A 17,777-nucleotide genomic window follows, 5' to 3' on the forward strand; every position below is an offset into this window, starting at 1 on the left:
GGAGCAGGACAGGCCAGCAACCCTGCTCCGTATTCTTCTCATCCGAGCTGGCATTGAAAGCAACCCGGGACCGCCTAAAAGGCAAAAGTGCTGCAACTGCGCCAAGCCCCTCAACAAGAAAGGAAGCGTCAAATGCTCATCTTGTCGGAAGCACGCGCACTTCCCATGCACACCCTTTACAGATAGTTCCGAAGTGGTGTCTGACTGGACATGCATCACCTGCACACCAGAAACTCCAGCATCTCCGGTCAACGCCAACACCCACGCGACACCCACGACACCCAGTCCTACCCTGAACATCCTACAACTGAACTGCAACGGCATTGGGGGCAAAACACCGGAAATTGCAGCATACCTCAATGCACACGATATCAATTTCGCTGCTATACAAGAAACCAAACTCACTGCTAAAAGCAGAGACCCTAACTTTGGTTCGTACACAGTACTTCGTCAAGACAGACCAGCCAACAGAGAAGGAGGCGGCTGGCTTTCCTCATCCACGAAGACATTGTGTACACCCCAATGCAACTACCACAAGATGGGACTATGGAGTGCATGGGTATCAAAGTAGACCACAATAACACCTCGTTCAGGGTCATAAACTACTACATCCCACCCACTAGCTCATGCCCCGAAGGGTACAGCGCCTCTACAGAGCCGCTTCTGAAAACAGACAATACCCTCGTACTAGGAGATGCCAATGCGCACGATCCCCTTTGGCACTCACCACTAGTCGACACTCGAGGCAACAAGTTAGCAGGGGAAATCGAGTTTTCTGACTACGGAGTTCTCAATGAAAACACTCCCACAAGGATCCCATCTAACAACCAGCCGACGTCACCGGACGTCTCTTTAGCCTCAATGTCTCTGCTAACCTCAGCAGAATGGAGCACTGAGACATCCCTCAGCTCTGACCACTTGCCAATCACCATCAAACTGGCGATGAGCTCCGAGACGACACCAGTTAGATCAGTCAAGAAAACCTACACCAATCTCGCCAAGGCCGACTGGGAAGCTTTCTCAACCGAAGTGGAAACCATCATACACTCGTCCAGGAGTATAAACTGTCCAGATAAGGCCTTAATTGGCGCGCCTGGCGTGAGCTGCAGAAGTCAAACTAGGGGGGGGGGGGGGGGGGGTTGGGATTGGGCGAACCCCAGATCCCGGATGTGTACTCTGGCGAACGCCTCCTGAGAGACGCCATCAATACAGCATCCAAACATCACATCCCTTCTGGCCGCCGCAAGGATGTGATACCCCAACTTCCGGAGTCAGCTTCCAGATGGATCATCGAGCGTGACAACATCCGCTCTCATGACCCGACTTCACCGGAGATCGAGATTCTGAACAACCGCATTCAAATGGCCATCCGACAGAGCAAAACAGCCAAATGGAGGGAGTTCGTCAGCAGTTTCGACCACCGGACCGACGCAGCAAAACTTTGGAGGACGATAAAAGCGCTGGACAACAAGACGAGCAAACAGCGGAGAAACCAGCCTATCAAGTTCAAGGGGAAAAAGAGGAAGAAGACGTTCACCTCCGCAAAAGACCTGGCACACAGATTCAACAAGCAGTTCACCACCCCGAGGCCCCACACGACGTCGCAAGCCTACACGACCATCACCAAGAGTATCCAAAACAGGTCCCTCGAAGACCATCCGACAATCACCACAACCCAGGTGATCAAGGCACTGAAGAAAGCGAAAAACTCGAAAGCCACAGGCCCAGATGGCATCACAATGATCCATCTTAAACACCTGGGACCCAAAGCCATAGAACATCTGACGAGCACGTTCAACCTGTCGATTTCAAGAAGTCAAATACCCGCCATCTGGAAGACTTCTATCATTATTCCACTACTGAAGCCAGGAAAACCCGCCAATGAGAGTGCCTCGTACCGGCCGATATCACTTCTTTGCCCCGCAGTCAAGATACTCGAGAAGTGCCTTCTCCCGATACTCCAGAAACACCTCAAGACGGCAGAACATCAACACGGCTTCAGACCGCGACACTCAACAGTCACAGCGCTCAATGAGCTATCAACTGTAATCGCAGACGGCTTCAATCAACGAAAACCCGCTGCCCGTACTGTTCTCGTTGCATTAGACCTCTCGAAAGCTTTCGATACTGTGTGTCACGCTACCCTCCTCAAGCTGATTAACGATTCCACGCTTCCAGGAGCACTTGTACGCTGGTTAGCCACGTACTTGCACGGTAGACAGGCCCGCACACTGTTCAGAGACACGGTGTCAAGCAGTCGTATTGTCAGATTTGGAGTTCCACAAGGATCGGTTGTGGCTCCTACGCTGTCCAATTTCTACGTGGCAGATGCTCCAATGCCTCCACCGACAATTTTCTTAGTATCCTATGCTGACGACTTCACAGTTTTCGCCCTTGGGACCGACATAGAGACACTAAGCAAAGACATCAACAGCTACCTGACGACGCTCTGCAATTTTCTAGACTCTAGAGATTTGGAGGTTTCAACACCGAAATGTTCCGTCACGCTCTTCACGCCCAGCACCAAAGAACACAAAATCACACCAGACGTGAAGATCAACGGGAAAGCCCTCATTCTAGCGAAAACACCAAAAATACTAGGCGTCACCTTCGATACAGCCCTGACATTCGGCCCACACTGCAAACTAGCCGCAGCTAGAGGAAGGAGCAGAGTGAATATCTTGAAAGCGCTGGCAGGAACTACCTGGGGACAGAGCAAGGAAACCCTCATAGTAGCCTACCAAGCCTTCATCAGGCCCGTCTTAGAGTACGCATCACCAGTCTGGACTCCGATCGCTGCACAGACCCACGTAGAAACGCTGCAGAAAGTCCAAAACTCAGCCCTAAGAGTGGCCACAGGATGCACCACGATGACCGCTATTCAGCACCTGCACGACGAGACGAAAATTCTACCTGTCAGGCGGCATATCCGTATGAAAGCAGTCCAGCACCAGCTAGCCCATCATCTCGAAGGACACCCTGGCAACAGGCTGCTAGACCGACCGGAACCGCCCAGAAACATGAAGGAAACGCTCTTCAGCAGGTACGAGAGGTACATCACTGCACTCCTCGAAACATCCGATTCAGAAGAAGACGACGACACGCACATTACCGAAGAGGACTACAGAGGGCTCCTCAAAAAAGTGCACACAAATGAGGTCAAAGACGCCCTAGACAACCGGGACAACAACAAAGTGCTCGACGAACCAGCCCCCAAACTGAGCAAGGATGAATTACGACTGCCGAGAGGTACTAGACGGACCCTTGCCCAGTTACGGAGCGGCTACTCCCCATTCCTACAAAGCTACCTACACAGACTAGATGAATCAACCCCAGAAACATGCCCACAGTGCAACTCAGAAACCCACACAACGGGTCACCTATTCAGGTGCAGCGCAAACCCGACTACAATCACCCCCCACGCACTCTGGGAAAACCCGATCGAAGCAACTGCTTTCCTGCAACTCGAAACAGAAGAAGCCACAAATGAGGGACAAGAGGAGGGCCAAACTACGGGCACCTAGGCAACAACAACAACAACACCCAGTCGGATAAAAATAAATTTTTATGATGCGAGCTGTTTTTTCATTGTTGTGTTCAAGGCATGTACCAAAATTAGGAAACGGTTTAGCTATCGCTTCTCGGCCTTTTGGCTAAGATCATGTGTAGTATCTGTTCTTGTCAGCTTAATATCTGGCATGCTGGGCATAGCCTGGCACCAATATTAAACTGATTTTTACTTCCCGAGTTAACACCGAAGCTTGCTTCAGTTGACTCACGGATTGTCCCGGTCTTACACTACCATCGGGAGCAGTCCACCTGAAAATTCTGAACCTGCAAATTACCTTAAAAGAGTGAAGATGTCAGTATGAAGAGTCTAATTGAGCCTGGTGAATTGCGCGAACGGCCATAACTTGCCCAAAAAACTTAAGACTTCCAAATTTTTCTATTTCTATCGTAAGACCATCGTCAAATCTTGGGGGACTGAGAAAATGAACCAATTTCGTCGAACCAGTTCAAAGTTATGAGTTCTTGAAAGCTCGGTGATGCCAAAAAGTTAAGCCTAATCGAGCGTGGTGCAAAAAACGAAAATTTCAAAATTTTTGTTCTTTTCTGTCTAAATTTTATTTTTTCAATATCGTATCACAATTTTGAACTCAGAACAATTCCAACGAGCCCAAAACGACTTCTTTAGCTTCAGTGTTTGTGGAGTAATCATCAGTTGAAATTTTGGGGGGAGCTGAAATTCGGCCATTTTGGAAGAAAATCGACCTAAAAGCTAACTTTTAAGTTAGTGCAATTTTTTTCTTGCATTTTTCATAAAATGGGGTGCTCTCTGCTGTCGCAGAGTGCATTCAAAGAAACTTATCAAATAGATTTGAAAACTTACCTATTTAATAAGTTTATCACAACAATTAGGCTAAAAGCATCTATCAGTATCCTGGCTGGTATTCGACCATATGCCACTAACGTTGAGTGAGCGGCTATCATGCCATAGATGGTCATCTAAGACACCTTGTACACGCTCCGTAGGTTTTGACCAGCCGATTTGGCCATAAAACTCATTGGGCCAAAAAAATTCTGAAAATTGTCAATTTTTCAAATTTTGTTTGAATTGCATAAATTATAACGTGAGCGTGCAAAATTTTACATGGTATAAGAGCATATGTCTACTCTCGCGCGAGGGCGAGTGTTTTAAAAGTAATGTACATAGTTATATGCTAGTCAGGATATAAATGGAAGCGGAATTACTCAAATGCCTAAGGCAGAACCGCAGATTCTGTCTTTGTCCACATCGTTAAGCCCATGTCGTATGTAACGGCACAAACGCAGATGGTTATAACGTAGTCTACTGTACTCTTACGATAGATTTACTAGCCAGCAGGGTAGTTTTGTTAGGGCGAAGTGTCATTATGGCTACCTCTTTTCAACTTTCCCCCTTGACCTTTCATAAGTTGGTCCGGGAGCGACCCAGCTCTCAACCCAGTCGGATAAAAATAAATTTTTATGATGCGAGCTGTTTTTTCATTGTTGTGTTCAAGGCATGTACCAAAATTAGGAAACGGTTTAGCTATCGCTTCTCGGCCTTTTGGCTAAGATCATGTGTAGTATCTGTTCTTGTCAGCTTAATATCTGGCATGCTGGGCATAGCCTGGCACCAATATTAAACTGATTTTTACTTCCCGAGTTAACACCGAAGCTTGCTTCAGTTGACTCACGGATTGTCCCGATCTTACAATACCATCGGGAGCAGTCCACCTGAAAATTCGGAACCTGCAAATTACCTTAATAGAGTGAAGATGTCAGTATGAAGAGTCTAATTGAGCCTGGTGAATTGCGCGAACGGCCATAACTTGCCCAAAAAACTTAAGACTTCCAAATTTTTCTATTTCTATCGTAAGACCATCGTCAAATCTTGGGGGACTGAGAAAATGAACCATTTTCGTCGAACCAGTTCAAAGTTATGAGTTCTTGAAAGCTCGGTGATGCCAAAAAGTTAAGCCTAATCGAGCGTGGTGCAAAAAACGAAAATTTCAAAATTTTTGTTCTTTTCTGTCTAAATTTTATTTTTTCAATATCGTATCACAATTTTGGACTCAGAACAATTCCAACGAGCCCAAAACGACTTCTTTAGCTTCAGTGTTGGTGGAGTAATCATCAGTTGAAATTTTGGGGGGAGCTGAAATTCGGCCATTTTGGAAGAAAATCGACCTAAAAGCTAACTTTTAAGTTAGTGCAATTTTTTTCTTGCATTTTTCATAAAATGGGGTGCTCTCTGCTGGTTATAACGTAGTCTACTGTACTCTTACGATAGATTTACTAGCCAGCAGGGGAGTTTTGTTAGGGCGAAGTGTCATTATGGCTACCTCTTTTCAACTTTCCCCCTTGACCTTTCATAAGTTGGTCCGGGAGCGACCCAGCTCTCAACCCAGTCGGATAAAAATAAATTTTTATGATGCGAGCTGTTTTTTCATTGTTGTGTTCAAGGCATGTACCAAAATTAGGAAACGGTTTAGCTATCGCTTCTCGGCCTTTTGGCTAAGATCATGTGTAGTATCTGTTCTTGTCAGCTTAATATCTGGCATGCTGGGCATAGCCTGGCACCAATATTAAACTGATTTTTACTTCCCGAGTTAACACCGAAGCTTGCTTCAGTTGACTCACGGATTGTCCCGGCCTTACACTACCATCGGGAGCAGTCCACCTGAAAATTCTGAACCTGCAAATTACCTTAATAGAGTGAAGATGTCAGTATGAAGAGTCTAATTGAGCCTGGTGAATTGCGCGAACGGCCATAACTTGCCCAAAAAACTTAAGACTTCCAAATTTTTCTATTTCTATCGTAAGACCATCGTCAAATCTTGGGGGACTGAGAAAATGAACCATTTTCGTCGAACCAGTTCAAAGTTATGAGTTCTTGAAAGCTCGGTGATGCCAAAAAGTTAAGCCTAATCGAGCGTGGTGCAAAAAACGAAAATTTCAAAATTTTTGTTCTTTTCTGTCTAAATTTTATTTTTTCAATATCGTATCACAATTTTGGACTCAGAAAAATTCCAACGAGCGCAAAACGACTTCTTTAGCTTCAGTGTTGGTGGAGTAATCATCAGTTGAAATTTTGGGGGGAGCTGAAATTCGGCCATTTTGGAAGAAAATCGACCTAAAAGCTAACTTTTAAGTTAGTGCAATTTTTTTCTTGCATTTTTCATAAAATGGGGTGCTCTCTGCTGTCGCAGAGTGCATTCAAAGAAAATTATCAAATAGATTTGAAAACTTACCTATTTAATAAGTTTATCACAACAATTAGGCTAAAAGCATCTATCAGTATCCTGGCTGGTATTCGACCATATGCCACTAACGTTGAGTGAGCGGCTATCATGCCATAGATGGTCATCTAAGACACCTTGTACACGCTCCGTAGGTTTTGACCAGCCGATTTGGCCATAAAACTCATTGGGCCAAAAAAATTCTGAAAATTGTCAATTTTTCAAATTTTGTTTGAATTGCATAAATTATAACGTGAGCGTGCAAAATTTTACATGGTATAAGAGCATATTTCTACTCTCGCGCGAGGGCGAGTGTTTTAAAAGTAATGTACATAGTTATATGCTAGTCAGGATATAAATGGAAGCGGAATTACTCAAATGCCTAAGGCAGAACCGCAGATTCTGTCTTTGTCCACATCGTTAAGCCCATGTCGTATGTAACGGCACAAACGCAGATGGTTATAACGTAGTCTACTGTACTCTTACGATAGATTTACTAGCCAGCAGGGGAGTTTTGTTAGGGCGAAGTGTCATTATGGCTACCTCTTTTCAACTTTCCCCCTTGACCTTTCATAAGTTGGTCCGGGAGCGACCCAGCTCTCAACCCAGTCGGATAAAAATAAATTTTTATGATGCGAGCTGTTTTTTCATTGTTGTGTTCAAGGCATGTACCAAAAATAGGAAACGGTTTAGCTATCGCTTCTCGGCCTTTTGGCCAAGATCATGTGTAGTATCTGTTCTTGTCAGCTTAATATCTGGCATGCTGGGCATAGCCTGGCACCAATATTAAACTGATTTTTACTTCCCGAGTTAACACCGAAGCTTGCTTCAGTTGACTCACGGATTGTCCCGGTCTTACACTACCATCGGGAGCAGTCCACCTGAAAATTCTGAACCTGCAAATTACCTTAATAGAGTGAAGATGTCAGTATGAAGAGTCTAATTGAGCCTGGTGAATTGCGCGAACGGCCATAACTTGCCCACAAAACTTAAGACTTCCAAATTTTTCTATTTCTATCGTAAGACCATCGTCATATCTTGGGGGACTGAGAAAATGAACCATTTTCGTCGAGCCAGTTCAAAGTTATGAGTTCTTGAAAGCTCGGTGATGCCAAAAAGTTAAGCCTAATCGAGCGTGGTGCAAAAAACGAAAATTTCAAAATTTTTGTTCTTTTCTGTCTAAATTTTATTTTTTCAATATCGTATCACAATTTTGGACTCAGAACAACTCCAACGAGCCCAAAACGACTTCTTTAGCTTCAGTGTTGGTGGAGTAATCATCAGTTGAAATTTTTTTTTGGGGGGAGCTGAAATTCGGCCATTTTGGAAGAAAATCGACCTAAAAGCTAACTTTTAAGTTAGTGCAATTTTTTTCTTGCATTTTTCATAAAATGGGGTGCTCTCTGCTGGTTATAACGTAGTCTACTGTACTCTTACGATAGATTTACTAGCCAGCAGGGGAGTTTTGTTAGGGCGAAGTGTCATTATGGCTACCTCTTTTCAACTTTCCCCCTTGACCTTTCATAAGTTGGTCCGGGAGCGACCCAGCTCTCAACCCAGTCGGATAAAAATAAATTTTTATGATGCGAGCTGTTTTTTCATTGTTGTGTTCAAGGCATGTACCAAAATTAGGAAACGGTTTAGCTATCGCTTCTCGGCCTTTTGGCTAAGATCATGTGTAGTATCTGTTCTTGTCAGCTTAATATCTGGCATGCTGGGCATAGCCTGGCACCAATATTAAACTGATTTTTACTTCCCGAGTTAACACCGAAGCTTGCTTCAGTTGACTCACGGATTGTCCCGGTCTTACACTACCATCGGGAGCAGTCCACCTGAAAATTCTGAACCTGCAAATTACCTTAATAGAGTGAAGATGTCAGTATGAAGAGTCTAATTGAGCCTGGTGAATTGCGCGAACGGCCATAACTTGCCCAAAAAACTTAAGACTTCCAAATTTTTCTATTTCTATCGTAAGACCATTGTCAAATCTTGGGGGACTGAGAAAATGAACCATTTTCGTCGAACCAGTTCAAAGTTATGAGTTCTTGAAAGCTCGGTGATGCCAAAAAGTTAAGCCTAATCGAGCGTGGTGCAAAAAACGAAAATTTCAAAATTTTTGTTCTTTTCTGTCTAAATTTTATTTTTTCAATATCGTATCACAATTTTGGACTCAGAACAATTCCAACGAGCCCAAAACGACTTCTTTAGCTTCAGTGTTGGTGGAGTAATCATCAGTTGAAATTTTGGGGGGAGCTGAAATTCGGCCATTTTGGAAGAAAATCGACCTAAAAGCTAACTTTTATGTTAGTGCAATTTTTTTCTTGCATTTTTCATAAAATGGGATGCTCTCTGCTGTCGCAGAGTGCATTCAAAGAAACTTATCAAATAGATTTGAAAACTTACCTATTTAATAAGTTTATCACAACAATTAGGCTAAAAGCATCTATCAGTATCCTGGCTGGTATTCGACCATATGCCACTAACGTTGAGTGAGCGGCTATCATGCCATAGATGGTCATCTAAGACACCCTGTACACGCTCCGTAGGTTTTGACCAGCCGATTTGGCCATAAAACTCATTGGGCCAAAAAAATTCTGAAAATTGTCAATTTTTCAAATTTTGTTTGAATTGCATAAATTATAACGTGAGCGTGCAAAATTTTACATGGTATAAGAGCATATTTCTACTCTCGCGCGAGGGCGAGTGTTTTAAAAGTAATGTACATAGTTATATGCTAGTCAGGATATAAATGGAAGCGGAATTACTCAAATCCCTAAAGCAAAACCGCAGATTCTGTCTTTGTCCACATCGTTAAGCCCATGTCGTATGTAACGGCACAAACGCAGATGGTTATAACGTAGTCTACTCTACTCTTACGATAGATTTACTGGCCAGCAGGGGAGTTTTGTTAGGGCGAAGTGTCATTATGGCTACCTCTTTTCAACTTTCCCCCTTGACCTTTCATAAGTTGGTCCGGGAGCGACCCAGCTCTCAACCCAGTCGGATAAAAATAAATTTTTATGATGCGAGCTGTTTTTTCATTGTTGTGTTCAAGGCATGTACCAAAAATAGGAAACGGTTTAGCTATCGCTTCTCGGCCTTTTGGCCAAGATCATGTGTAGTATCTGTTCTTGTCAGCTTAATATCTGGCATGCTGGGCATAGCCTGGCACCAATATTAAACTGATTTTTACTTCCCGAGTTAACACCGAAGCTTGCTTCAGTTGACTCACGGATTGTCCCGGTCTTACACTACCATCGGGAGCAGTCCACCTGAAAATTCTGAACCTGCAAATTACCTTAATAGAGTGAAGATGTCAGTATGAAGAGTCTAATTGAGCCTGGTGAATTGCGCGAACGGCCATAACTTGCCCAAAAAACTTAAGACTTCCAAATTTTTGTATTTCTATCGTAAGACCATCGTCATATCTTGGGGGACTGAGAAAATGAACCATTTTCGTCGAACCAGTTCAAAGTTATGAGTTCTTGAAAGCTCGGTGATGCCAAAAAGTTAAGCCTAATCGAGCGTGGTGCAAAAAACGAAAATTTCAAAATTTTTGTTCTTTTCTGTCTAAATTTTATTTTTTCAATATCGTATCACAATTTTGGACTCAGAACAACTCCAACGAGCCCAAAACGACTTCTTTAGCTTCAGTGTTGGTGGAGTAATCATCAGTTGAAATTTTGGGGGGAGCTGAAATTCGGCCATTTTGGAAGAAAATCGACCTAAAAGCTAACTTTTAAGTTAGTGCAATTTTTTTCTTGCATTTTTCATAAAATGGGGTGCTCTCTGCTGGTTATAACGTAGTCTACTGTACTCTTACGATAGATTTACTAGCCAGCAGGGGAGTTTTGTTAGGGCGAAGTGTCATTATGGCTACCTCTTTTCAACTTTCCCCCTTGACCTTTCATAAGTTGGTCCGGGAGCGACCCAGCTCTCAACCCAGTCGGATAAAAATAAATTTTTATGATGCGAGCTGTTTTTTCATTGTTGTGTTCAAGGCATGTACCAAAATTAGGAAACGGTTTAGCTATCGCTTCTCGGCCTTTTGGCTAAGATCATGTGTAGTATCTGTTCTTGTCAGCTTAATATCTGGCATGCTGGGCATAGCCTGGCACCAATATTAAACTGATTTTTACTTCCCGAGTTAACACCGAAGCTTGCTTCAGTTGACTCACGGATTGTCCCGGTCTTACACTACCATCGGGAGCAGTCCACCTGAAAATTCTGAACCTGCAAATTACCTTAATAGAGTGAAGATGTCAGTATGAAGAGTCTAATTGAGCCTGGTGAATTGCGCGAACGGCCATAACTTGCCCAAAAAACTTAAGACTTCCAAATTTTTCTATTTCTATCGTAAGACCATCGTCAAATCTTGGGGGACTGAGAAAATGAACCATTTTCGTCGAACCAGTTCAAAGTTATGAGTTCTTGAAAGCTCGGTGATGCCAAAAAGTTAAGCCTAATCGAGCGTGGTGCAAAAAATGAAAATTTCAAAATTTTTGTTCTTTTCTGTCTAAATTTTATTTTTTCAATATCGTATCACAATTTTGGACTCAGAACAATTCCAACGAGCCCAAAACGACTTCTTTAGCTTCAGTGTTGGTGGAGTAATCATCAGTTGAAATTTTGGGGGGAGCTGAAATTCGGCCATTTTGGAAGAAAATCGACCTAAAAGCTAACTTTTATGTTAGTGCAATTTTTTTCTTGCATTTTTCATAAAATGGGATGCTCTCTGCTGGTTATAACGTAGTCTACTGTACTCTTACGATAGATTTACTAGCCAGCAGGGGAGTTTTGTTAGGGCGAAGTGTCATTATGGCTACCTCTTTTCAACTTTCCCCCTTGACCTTTCATAAGTTGGTCCGGGAGCGACCCAGCTCTCAACCCAGTCGGATAAAAATAAATTTTTATGATGCGAGCTGTTTTTTCATTGTTGTGTTCAAGGCATGTACCAAAATTAGGAAACGGTTTAGCTATCGCTTCTCGGCCTTTTGGCTAAGATCATGTGTAGTATCTGTTCTTGTCAGCTTAATATCTGGCATGCTGGGCATAGCCTGGCACCAATATTAAACTGATTTTTACTTCCCGAGTTAACACCGAAGCTTGCTTCAGTTGACTCACGGATTGTCCCGGTCTTACACTACCATCGGGAGCAGTCCACCTGAAAATTCTGAACCTGCAAATTACCTTAATAGAGTGAAGATGTCAGTATGAAGAGTCTAATTGAGCCTGGTGAATTGCGCGAACGGCCATAACTTGCCCAAAAAACTTAAGACTTCCAAATTTTTCTATTTCTATCGTAAGACCATCGTCAAATCTTGGGGGACTGAGAAAATGAACCATTTTCGTCGAACCAGTTCAAAGTTATGAGTTCTTGAAAGCTCGGTGATGCCAAAAAGTTAAGCCTAATCGAGCGTGGTGCAAAAAATGAAAATTTCAAAATTTTTGTTCTTTTCTGTCTAAATTTTATTTTTTCAATATCGTATCACAATTTTGGACTCAGAACAATTCCAACGAGCCCAAAACGACTTCTTTAGCTTCAGTGTTGGTGGAGTAATCATCAGTTGAAATTTTGGGGGGAGCTGAAATTCGGCCATTTTGGAAGAAAATCGACCTAAAAGCTAACTTTTATGTTAGTGCAATTTTTTTCTTGCATTTTTCATAAAATGGGATGCTCTCTGCTGTCGCAGAGTGCATTCAAAGAAACTTATCAAATAGATTTGAAATCTTACCTATTTAATAAGTTTATCACAACAATTAGGCTAAAAGCATCTATCAGTATCCTGGCTGGTATTCGACCATATGCCACTAACGTTGAGTGAGCGGCTATCATGCCATAGATGGTCATCTAAGACACCCTGTACACGCTCCGTAGGTTTTGACCAGCCGATTTGGCCATAAAACTCATTGGGCCAAAAAAATTCTGAAAATTGTCAATTTTTCAAATTTTGTTTGAATTGCATAAATTATAACGTGAGCGTGCAAAATTTTACATGGTATAAGAGCATATTTCTACTCTCGCGCGAGGGCGAGTGTTTTAAAAGTAATGTACATAGTTATATGCTAGTCAGGATATAAATGGAAGCGGAATTACTCAAATCCCTAAAGCAAAACCGCAGATTCTGTCTTTGTCCACATCGTTAAGCCCATGTCGTATGTAACGGCACAAACGCAGATGGTTATAACGTAGTCTACTCTACTCTTACGATAGATTTACTAGCCAGCAGGGGAGTTTTGTTAGGGCGAAGTGTCATTATGGCTACCTCTTTTCAACTTTCCCCCTTGACCTTTCATAAGTTGGTCCGGGAGCAACCCAGCTCTCAACCCAGTCGGATAAATATAAATTTTTATGATGCGAGCTGTTTTTTCATTGTTGTGTTCAAGGCATGTACCAAATTAGGAAAAGGTTTAGCTATCGCTTCTCGGCCTTTTGGCTAAGATCATGTGTAGTATCTGTTCTTGTCAGCTTAATATCTGGCATGCTGGGCATAGCTTGGCACCAATATTAAATTGATTTTTACTTCCCGAGTTAACACCGAAGCTTGCTTCAGTTGACTCACGGATTGTCCCGGTCTTACACTACCATCGGTAGCAGTCCACCTGAAAGTTCTGAAGCTGCAAATTACCTTAATAGAGTGAAGATGTCAGTATGAAGAGTCTAATTGAGCCTGGTGAATTGCGCGAACGGCCATAACTTGCCCAAAAAACTTAAGACTTCCAAATTTTTCTATTTCTATCGTAAGACCATCGTCAAATCTTGGGGGACACTGAGAAAATGAACCAATTTCGCCGAACCAGTTCAAAGTTATGAGTTCTTGAAAGCTCGGTGATGCCAAAAAGTTAAGCCTAATCGAGCGTGGTGCAAAAAACGAAAATTTCAAAATTGTTGTTCTTTTCTGTCTAAATTTTATTTTTTCAATATCGTATCACAATTTTGGACTCAGAACAATTCCAACGAGCCCAAAACGACTTCTTTAGCTTCAGTGTTCGTGGAGTAATCATCAGTTGAAATTTTGGGGGGAGCTGAAATTCGGCAATTTTGGAAGAAAATCGACCTAAAAGCTAACTTTTAAGTTGGTGCAATTTTTTACTTGCATTTTTCATAAAATGGGGTGCTCTCTGCTGCGCAGAGTGCATTCAAAGAAACTTATCAAATAGATTTGAAAACTAACCTTTTTAATAAGTTTATCACAACAATTAGGCTAAAAGCATCTATCAGTATCCTGGCTGGTATTCGACCATATGCCACTAACGTTGAGTGAGCGGCTATCATGCCATAGATAGTCATCTAAGACACCCTGTACACGCTCCGTAGGTTTTGACCAGCCGATTTGGCCATAAAACTCATTGGGCAAAAAAAATTCTGAAAATTGTCAATTTTTCAAATTTTGTTTGAATTGCATAAATTATACCGTGAGCGTGCAAAATTTTACATGGTATAAGAGCATATTTCTACTCTCGCGCGAGGGCGAGTGTTTTAAAAGTAATGTACATAGTTATATGCTAGTCAGGATATAAATGGAAGCGGAATTACTCAAATGACTAAGGCAGAACCGCAGATTCTGTCTTTGTCCACATCGTTAAGCCCATGTCGTATGTAACGGCACAAACGCAGATGGTTATAACGTAGTCTACTGTACTCTTACGATAGATTTACTAGCCAGCAGGGGAGTTTTGTTAGGGCGAAGTGTCATTATGGCTACCTCTTTTCAACTTTCCCCCTTGACCTTTCATAAGTTGGTCCGGGAGCGACCCAGCTCTCAACCCAGTCGGATAAATATAAATTTTTATGATGCGAGCTGTTTTTTCATTGTTGTGTTCAAGGCATGTACCAAAATTAGGAAAAGGTTTAGCTATCGCTTCTCGGCCTTTTGGCTAAGATCATGTGTAGTATCTGTTCTTGTCAGCTTAATATCTGGCATGCTGGGCGTAGCCTGGCACCAATATTAAACTGATTTTTACTTCCCGAGTTAACACCGAAGCTTGCTTCAGTTGACTCACGGATTGTCCCGGTCTTACACTACCATCGGGAGCAGTCCACCTGAAAATTCTGAACCTGCAAATTACCTTAATAGAGGGAAGATGTCAGTAAGAAGAGTCTAATTGAGCCTGGTGAATTGCGCGAACGGCCATAATTTGCCCAAAAAACGTAAGACTTCCAAATTTTTCTATTTCTATCGTAAGCCCATCGTCAAATCTTGGGGGACTGAGAAAATGAACCAATTTCGTCGAACCAGTTCAAAGTTATGAGTTCTTGAAAGCTCGGTGATGCCAAAAAGTTAAGCCTAATCGAGCGTGGTGCAAAAAACGAAAATTTCAATATTTTTGTTCTTTTCTGTCTAAATTTTATTTTTTCAATATCGTATCACAATTTTGGACTCAGAAAAATTCCAACGAGCCCAAAACGACTTCTTTAGCTTCAGTGTTCGTGGAGTAATCATCAGTTGAAATTTTGGGGGGAGCTGAAATTCGGCCATTTTGGAAGAAAATCGACCTAAAAGCTAACTTTTAATTTAGTGCAATTTTTTTCTTGCATTTTTCATAAAATGAGGTGCTCTCTGCTGTCGCAGAGTGCATTCAAAGAAACTTATCAAATAGATTTGAAACTTACCTATTTAATAAGTTTATCACAACAATTAGGCTAAAAGCATCTATCAGTATCCTGGCTGGTATTCGACCATATGCCACTAACGTTGAGTGAGCGGCTATCATGCCATAGATGGTCATCTAAGACACCCTGTACACGCTCCGTAGGTTTTGACCAGCCGATTTGGCCATAAAACTCATTGGGCCAAAAAAATTCTGAAAATTGTCAATTTTTCAAATTTTGTTTGAATTGCATAAATTATAACGTGAACGTGCAAAATTTTACATGATATAAGAGCATCTTTCTACTCTCGCGCGAGGGCGAGTGTTTTAAAAGTAATGTACATAGTTATATGCTAGTCAGGATATAAATGGAAGCGGAATTACTCAAATGCCTAAGGCAGAACCGCAGATTCTGTCTTTGTCCACATCGTTAAGCCCATGTCGTATGTAACGGCACAAACGCAGATGGTTATAACGTAGTCTACTGTACTCTTACGATAGATTTACTAGCCAGCAGGGGAGTTTTGTTAGAGCGAAGTGTCATTATGGCTACCTCTTTTCAATTTTCCCCCTTGACCTTTCATAAGTTGGTCCGGGAGCAACCCAGCTCTCAACCCAGTCGGATAAATATAAATTTTTATGATGCGAGCTGTTTTTTCATTGTTGTGTTCAAGGCATATACCAAAAATGGGAAAGGTTTAGTTATCGCTTCTCGGCCTTTTGGCTAAGATCATGTGTAGTATCTGTTCTTGTCAGCTTAAAATCTGGCATGCTGGGCATAGCCTGGCACCAATATTAAACTGATGTTTACTTCCCGAGTTAACACCGAAGCTTGCTTCAGTTGACTCACGGATTGTCCCGGTGTTACACTACCATCGGGATCAGTCCACCTGAAAATTCTGAACCTGCAAATTACCTTAATAGAGTGAAGATGTCAGTATGAAGAGTCTAATTGAGCCTGGTGAATTGCGCGAACGGCCATAACTTGCCCAAAAAACTTAAGACTTCCAAATTTTTCTATTTCTATCGTAAGACCATCGTCAAATCTTGGGGGACTGAGAAAATGAACCAATTTTGTCGAACCAGTTCAAAGTTATGAGTTCTTGAAAGCTCGGTGATGCCAAAAAGTTAAGCCTAATCGAGCGTGGTGCAAAAAAATAAAATTTCAAAATTTTTGTTCTTTTCTGTCTAAATTTTATTTTTTCAATATCGTATCACAATTTTGGACTCAGAACAATTCCAACGAGCCCAAAACGACTTCTTTAGCTTCAGTGTTCGTGGAGTAATCATCAGTTGAAATTTTGGGGGGAGCTGAAATTCGGCCATTTTGGAAGAAAATCGACCTAAAAGCTAACTTTTTAGTTAGTGCAATTTTTTTCTTGCATTTTTCATAAAATGGGGTGCTCTCTGCTGTCGCAGAGTGCATTCAAAGAAACTTATCAAATAGACTTGAAAACTTACCTATTTAATAAGTTTATCACAACAATTAGGCTAAATGCATCTATCAGTATCCTGGCTGGTATTCGACCATATGCCACTAACGTTGAGTGAGCGGCTATCATGCCATAGATGGTCATCTAAGTTACCTTGTACACGCTCCGTAGGTTTTGACCAGTCGATTTGGCCATAAAACTCATTGGGCCAAAAAAAATCTGAAAATTGTCAATTTTTCAAATTTTGTTTGAATTGCATAAATTATAACGTGAGCGTGCAAAATTTTACATGGTATAAGAGCATATTTCTACTCTCGCGCGAGGGCGAGTGTTTTAAAAGTAATGTACATAGTTATATGCTAGTCAGGATATAAATGGAAGCGGAATTACTCAAATGCCTAAGGCAGAACCGCAGATTCTGTCTTTGTCCACATCGTTAATCCCATGTCGTATGTAACGGCACAAACGCAGATGGTTATAACGTAGTCTACTGTACTCTTACGATAGATTTACTAGCCAGCAGGGGAGTTTTGTTAGGGCGAAGTGTCATTATGGCTACCTCTTTTCAACTTTCCCCCTTGACCTTTCATAAGTTGGTCCGGGAGCGACCCAGCTCTCAACCCAGTCGGATAAAAATAAATTTTTATGATGCGAGCTGTTTTTTCATTGTTGTGTTCAAGTCATGTACCAAAATTAGGAAAAGGTTTAGCTATCGCTTCTCGGCCTTTTGGCTAAGATCATGTGTAGTATCTGTTCTTGTCAGCTTAATATCTGGCATGCTGGGCATAGCCTGGCACCAATATTAAACTGATTTTTACTTCCCGAGTTAACACCGAAGCTTGCTTCAGTTGACTCACGGATTGTCCCGGTCTTACACTACCATCGGGAGCAGTCCACCTGAAAATTCTGAACCTGCAAATTACCTTAATAGAGTGAAGATGTCAGTATGAAGAGTCTAATTGAGCCTGGTGAATTGCGCGAACGGCCA

At 42.1% G+C, this 17,777-nt stretch overlaps 12 non-coding genes across 12 annotated transcripts; all 12 read left to right on the forward strand.

Moving 5' to 3' along the window:
* The first annotated feature begins 3,633 nt into the window (after nt 1–3,633).
* On the forward strand, nt 3,634–3,824 carry LOC134849359 (U2 spliceosomal RNA). Its single transcript, XR_010163382.1, has one exon. It is a non-coding gene; the product is annotated as a U2 spliceosomal RNA (small nuclear RNA).
* Nucleotides 3,825–5,073: 1,249 nt separating this feature from the next.
* LOC134849374 (U2 spliceosomal RNA) lies at nt 5,074–5,264 on the forward strand. Its single transcript, XR_010163396.1, has one exon. It is a non-coding gene; the product is annotated as a U2 spliceosomal RNA (small nuclear RNA).
* Nucleotides 5,265–6,019: 755 nt separating this feature from the next.
* LOC134849462 (U2 spliceosomal RNA) lies at nt 6,020–6,210 on the forward strand. Its single transcript, XR_010163480.1, has one exon. It is a non-coding gene; the product is annotated as a U2 spliceosomal RNA (small nuclear RNA).
* Nucleotides 6,211–7,459: 1,249 nt separating this feature from the next.
* LOC134849436 (U2 spliceosomal RNA) lies at nt 7,460–7,650 on the forward strand. Its single transcript, XR_010163454.1, has one exon. It is a non-coding gene; the product is annotated as a U2 spliceosomal RNA (small nuclear RNA).
* Nucleotides 7,651–8,410: 760 nt separating this feature from the next.
* Nucleotides 8,411–8,601, forward strand: LOC134849360 (U2 spliceosomal RNA). The gene has a single exon (XR_010163383.1). It is a non-coding gene; the product is annotated as a U2 spliceosomal RNA (small nuclear RNA).
* Nucleotides 8,602–9,850: 1,249 nt separating this feature from the next.
* LOC134849437 (U2 spliceosomal RNA) lies at nt 9,851–10,041 on the forward strand. The gene has a single exon (XR_010163455.1). It is a non-coding gene; the product is annotated as a U2 spliceosomal RNA (small nuclear RNA).
* A 755-nt stretch (nt 10,042–10,796) lies between these two features.
* LOC134849362 (U2 spliceosomal RNA) lies at nt 10,797–10,987 on the forward strand. Its single transcript, XR_010163384.1, has one exon. It is a non-coding gene; the product is annotated as a U2 spliceosomal RNA (small nuclear RNA).
* A 755-nt stretch (nt 10,988–11,742) lies between these two features.
* Nucleotides 11,743–11,933, forward strand: LOC134849363 (U2 spliceosomal RNA). The gene has a single exon (XR_010163385.1). It is a non-coding gene; the product is annotated as a U2 spliceosomal RNA (small nuclear RNA).
* A 1,248-nt stretch (nt 11,934–13,181) lies between these two features.
* LOC134849567 (U2 spliceosomal RNA) lies at nt 13,182–13,372 on the forward strand. The gene has a single exon (XR_010163583.1). It is a non-coding gene; the product is annotated as a U2 spliceosomal RNA (small nuclear RNA).
* Nucleotides 13,373–14,622: 1,250 nt separating this feature from the next.
* LOC134849476 (U2 spliceosomal RNA) lies at nt 14,623–14,813 on the forward strand. The gene has a single exon (XR_010163493.1). It is a non-coding gene; the product is annotated as a U2 spliceosomal RNA (small nuclear RNA).
* A 1,247-nt stretch (nt 14,814–16,060) lies between these two features.
* LOC134849522 (U2 spliceosomal RNA) lies at nt 16,061–16,251 on the forward strand. Its single transcript, XR_010163539.1, has one exon. It is a non-coding gene; the product is annotated as a U2 spliceosomal RNA (small nuclear RNA).
* Nucleotides 16,252–17,500: 1,249 nt separating this feature from the next.
* LOC134849364 (U2 spliceosomal RNA) lies at nt 17,501–17,691 on the forward strand. Its single transcript, XR_010163386.1, has one exon. It is a non-coding gene; the product is annotated as a U2 spliceosomal RNA (small nuclear RNA).
* The last annotated feature ends 86 nt before the right edge of the window (nt 17,692–17,777 follow it).

Source organism: Symsagittifera roscoffensis, chromosome 6 (genome assembly GCF_963678635.1).
Source record: "Symsagittifera roscoffensis chromosome 6, txSymRosc1.1, whole genome shotgun sequence".
NCBI lineage: Eukaryota > Metazoa > Xenacoelomorpha > Acoela > Convolutidae > Symsagittifera > Symsagittifera roscoffensis.